Below are 6,000 nucleotides of genomic sequence, written 5' to 3'. Positions count from 1 at the left end.
ATGTGAACGTACAGGGTACATTCACACTGGCGGGTTTACAGTAAGTTTACTACTTCAAGTATGAGCTGCGGCAAATTTTTCAGCCGCGCAGCGCAAACTCCTAGCGGTAAATTCACTGTAAACCTCCGCCAGTTTGAACGTACCCTAAAAACACTACACTACACTAACACACAATAAAGAGTAAAACACTACATATACACCCCCTTACACTGTCCCCCCCAATAAAAATTCAAAACTTATTGTACGGCAGTGTTTCCAAAACAGAGCCTCCAGCTGTTGCAAAACAACAACTCACAGCATTTCCGGACAGCCACTGACTGTCCAGGCATGCTGGGAGTTTAGCAACAGCTGGAGGCACCCTGTTTGGGAATCACTGGCGTAGAATACCCCTATGTCCACCCCTGTGCAATCCCTAATTTAGTCCTCGAATGCGCATGGCACTCTCTCTCACTTCAGAGCCCTGTCGTATTTCAAGGAAACAGTTTAGGGCCACATATGGGGTATCGCCGTACTCGGGAGAAATTGCACTACTAATTTTGGGGGCTTTTTTTTACTATTACCTCTTATGAAAAAGAAAAGTTGGGGTCTACACCAGCCTGTTAGTGTTAAATTTTTTTTTTTTTTGTTTACACTAACATGCTGGTGTTGTCCTTTACTATTTATTTTCACGAGGGGTAAAAGGAAAAAAAAAAGACCCCCAAAATTTGTAACGCAATTTCTCCTGCGTACAGAAATACCCCATATGTGGGCGTAAAATGTTCTGCGGACGCACAACAAGGCTCAGGAGTGAGAGCGCACTATGTACATTTGAGGCCTAAATTGTTGATTTGCACAGGGGTGGCTGATTTTACAGCGGCTCTGACATAAACCCCAAAAAATAAATACCCACATGTGACCCCATTTTGCAAACGACACCCCTCACGGAATGTAACAAGGGGTATAGTGAGCCTGAACACCCGACAGGTGTTTAACAAATTTTCATTTAAAGTTGGATGGGAAAATGAAGAGAAAAATTTTTTTTCACTAAAATGCTGGTGTCACCCTAAATTTTTCATTTTCACAAGGGAAAATAGGAAAAAAAAAAAAAAGTGTAACCCCATTTCTTCTGAGTAAGAACATACCCCATATGTGGATGTAAAGTGCTCTATGGGTGCACTACAATGCTCAGAAGAGAAGAAGCGCCATTGGGATTTTGAAGAGAAAATTTGTCCAGAATTGAAGGCCACTTGTGTTTACAAAGCCCCCATGGTACCAGAACAGTGGACCCCCCCCCCCACATGTGACCCCATTTTGGAAACTACACCCCTCATGTAATGTAATAAGGGGTAGTGTGAGCATTTACGCCCCACAGGTGTCTGACAGATTTTTGGAACAGTGATCCGTGAAAATGAAAAATTAAATTTTCCATTTGCACAGCCCACTGTTCCAAAGATCTGTCAAACGCCAGTGGGGTGTAAATGCTCACTGCACCACTTATTAAATTCTGTGAGGGGTGTAGTTTCCAAAATAGGGTCACACGTGGGGGGGGGGGGGGGCTCCACTGTTCTGGCACCACCGGGGGCTTTGTAAATGCACATGGCCCCTGACTACCATTCCAAACGAATTCTCTTTCCAAAAGCTCAATGGTGCTCCTCCTCTTCTGAGCATTGTAGTTCGCCCGTAGTGCACTTCAGGCCAACTAAAGGGGTACCTCCATACTCGGAAGAGATTGGGTTACAAATTTTGGGGGGTATTTTCTGCTATTAACGCTTGCAAAAATGTGAAACTTGGGGGGGAACACACATTTTAGTGAGCATTTTATTTTATTTTTTACATATGCAAAAGTTGTGATACACCTGTGGGGTATTAAGGCTCCCTTTATTCCTTGTTACGTTCCCCAAGGGGTCTAGTTTCCAAAATGGTATGTCATGTGTTTTTTTTTTTTTTTTTGCTGTTCTGGCACCATAGGGGCTTCCTAAATGCAACTTGCCCCCCAAAAACCATTTCTGAAAAACGTACTCTCCAAAATCCCCTTGTCGCTCCTTCGCTTCTGAGCCCTCCACTGCGCCCGCCGAACAATGTACATAGACATGAGGTATGTCCTTACTCGAGAGAAATTGGGCTACAAATATAAGTATACATTTTCTCCTTTTACCCCTTATAAAAATTAAAAAATTGGGTTTACAAGAACATGCGAGTGTAAAAAATGAAGATTGTGAATTTTCTCCTTCACTTTGTTGCTATTCCTGTGAAACACCTAAAGGGTTAAAACACCTACTAAATGTCATTTTGAATACTTTGGGGGGTGCAGTTTTTATAATGGGGTCATTTGTGTGGTATTTCTAATATGAAAACCATTCAAATCCACTTCAAACCTGAACTGGTCCCTTAAAAATAGTGAGTTTGGAAATTTTGTGAAAAATTGGAAAATTGCTGCTGAACTTTGAAGCCCTCTGGTGTCTTCCAAAAGTAAAAACACGTAAATTTTATGATTCAAACATAAAGTAGAAATATTGGAAATGTGAATAAAAAAATAATAATTTTGAATATTCATTTTCCTTACAAGCAGAGAGCTTCAAAGTTAGAAAAATGCAAAATTTTCAAATTTTTCATCAAATTTTGGGATTTTTCACCAAGAAAGAACGCTCTGGTCCTAAGGTGTAAAATGGCCTGGTCCTTAAGGGGTTAAACTCCTTCACTGTATTTGCAGTGACACTTCTGCAGGAAGGCTATTCCATGCATCCACTACTCTCAATAAAGAAATACTTCCTGCTCTCTCTCTGCAATAAAATGCTGAAATGCCTGGTGGCAGCAATGGCTGTCGATGATATAGGGCTGTGACATCACAGGGCTGGCTGGCTGCTGATAGGCTGCATGCTGCATGTAATTCAGGCTGATCCCGCTTACCCGCCTTCCTGCCTTCCCAGAGTTCCTTGCCAAATGTCCTCACACGTGTATCTGCCACTTTAGATCCCCTGGACCGCACTAAATGGAGTTTAAAGGACAACTGCAGCGGCATTACACTTATCCCTTATCCACAGGATAGGGGATAAGTGTTTGATCGCTGGGACCCCCCCCCCCGATCTCCCTAACGGGGCCCGCCATAAGTACTCATGGGGAGCGCTAAGGTGCGTAGCGACGACCTAGAGGTCAATGGTGACGCCCCATCTCCTCCCCATACAGTTTATATGGGGGATGCAGGGAGGCACGAATGCTGCCTCGCCGCCTCTCCCATAGACATGTATGGAGGAGGCGTGCCGGCTGCAACAGCCCCAGCGTTCGGACCCCCCGCGATCAAACACTTATCCCCTATCTTGAGGATAGGGGATAAGTGTTTGTAACGCTGCAGATGTCCTTTAATGAAGCAATTTGTTTTATCTAATCGCAGTGATATTCGTATTCATTACAAATCATATTTTTCTGGAAATGTGTAACTAATTCGGATTCGTCAGATTTGATTCGCCCATCTCTAATTGTATACAACATATTCAGTATATTCTTTGTCAATTCTTTGAAAAAAAAAAAACGTACATAGTTACATATGCAGGAGGCCTATGTCTAAAATAATTCAATGTGAATGGTATATTATAATTTTAAGAAATGGACTTGAATCAGGGCTCCTAACTTGGGAGCTACACAGCTAGAGGTTGTTGGCCACATGGTTGAGGACCACTGCTGTATAATTATTCCCATGATGTTATTGACATCTAACATCCTCAAAATTGTATTATGGAGGATATATATGGTGGTATGTTTTTAAGTATTCTCTCACATTTTTACAGCATGTCTGATATCAAATTTTAGAGAACATCACTTATTATTACTTTTAACATTAATCTAGGGATTATGCATGATATGATTAATTATAGTGATAAGAACGTCTTTAAAGGAAACATCCCTTTACTCTTGGTAAAAGCAGTTTAAAAGTTTATTTAGAAATTATTTTCTGTAATAATATATACAGTATACCTCTATTAGGTGTAGATAAGGTGCCTTGGATGTTTCAGACCTTTCATGCCTGCTGTACTGTTCACACAGAGGCATATTCACAGTGTAGGGTCCGTCCCAGAATGAGGTCACCTTACCGTGGTGGGACGGTCCACGCTATTTGGCGCCAAATTTGCAAGCTAAGTACCTCATAATTTCATAGTTTCATATCTTCATTTTTTGCATTACAGCTGTATAGCTTTTCATGTTCTATCTATATACTCATGTTTCATCTATATCTTTGTGCTAGCAGTGTGCTGCTGTATTCCCCTGTTGCTATATATTTAGCCCATCAGCCTGCACCTGCATGCCAGGTTTTTACAATAGTTTGGATCAATAGTGCTGGCCAATTTATTCTTTGGCTCTATATATATATATATATATATATATATATATATATATATATATATATATATCAGCAATGATGCCATCTCTGCCACAATTTTTTTTATTTTCCAAAAAAACGCAGTGAAAATGCACGCAACAGTGCCACTATTAAAGTGCTACCAACACAACCTGAGCCCTGTCTTAACCATAAACCTGTATGAGTTCTCTGAAGAATGCAATAATATTATCTCACAATCTTATAACATATGATTAGCATTTTCCTGTCTGAATTTTTCAGGATTTTAAATTGAAGCAAAAATGTAATTTTTTTTTCCTGAAATGGAAAAAATAATGGTGGGGAACTACAACCTCAAAAAAAACACAAGTGAGCTATAGAACTGTGATGAGAAAAAAAATGGTGAGATTTATTATGACTGTAACATAAATAACACGTTTTTGAATAAACCCTCCAATGTTGCCACGTGAGATCTACAATGATTTCCAGTGGGGCCATACAAGGATCACAAGATTGAAATAATTTTCTTTTGCAAAATGCTGTCAGGGAAGCTCATTAGTACAAATAACAGATAATGACAAATAATGACTTAAGAGGTGACACAAATAACACATCATCGATATACAAGGGTTATGTTGTCTCTGGTCAATATAACATCCTTATCCCAAGACGGCCTTGCCTTCTTGCATAGGGCAAATGCAGCATACAGCCATTCCAAGAATATTGTCCTAGAACAAACCTTACTAAATTAACTTGTCATATACTGTGTATAATAGTATTTGCAACATTGGTTAACAAAATCTACAGTAATATATATTTCATTATGATTAATAATATTATTATTTTTATTAATATATATAATTTATTTTTCAGAACTGACATTACATTTATAACTCAAAATATGGCAACTTTTTCTTATTCATAATTTTTCTTTCTGAGAAAATCCTTAAGCCTCTTGAAGATTCATCTCTTTCATCTGAAAACCAGAATTCACAAGGGATATCAGTCTCATGCTCAGAAGTAGACTTTTACTTGTAACTTGTAAATGCATGCCATCTTTCTTGCACGGAGATGGTAATTGAGATGGCATTAACATACCAATTATTCTCAGTATGGACATAATGTATAATGATGCCTGACTTTGCAGATCAGTTAAGAATAAAACAGGAACTTTGTGTAGCGTACAAGCGCAAATAAACACGGATTATGATTTGATGCCCTTATATTAATAAGTTAGCGCTTTCATAATTTTTTTTTACCTCTATTCATACTTCAGTATACAGCATTTCACTCATTATATCACATTAAATCATAGATCCTGCAAACCATGAACATTAAAACATTGTCTGTGAAATGTATCATCTATGGTCAATAAAAATGAATGTTTGGAAGTCCAATCTGGCTTGTCTAATTGAAGGAACTCATGCATGATGCAATATTGATACAGTTTGTATTTTATTTATTTATTTTTTGCCTTGGACAATCAGATGTTTATATTTGACCTAACATTTGCTAGTTAGTCTTTCAGCTCAACTAACACATTCACCATATTTTCATCTTCTGTTTAGTTATTGTCAGTTTTCTACTTTTATTTCCATTTAGCTTATGCATTTTTCCATTGCTTAAATGAAGTGAGGATTGTCTGTTGCAAAGTTGCACAAAGGTGTGCATTAGTGTAAATATCTGACTAT

This window comes from Hyla sarda, chromosome 3 (assembly GCF_029499605.1).
Source record: "Hyla sarda isolate aHylSar1 chromosome 3, aHylSar1.hap1, whole genome shotgun sequence".
NCBI lineage: Eukaryota > Metazoa > Chordata > Amphibia > Anura > Hylidae > Hyla > Hyla sarda.
Note: the sequence above shows the minus strand (reverse complement) of the source record.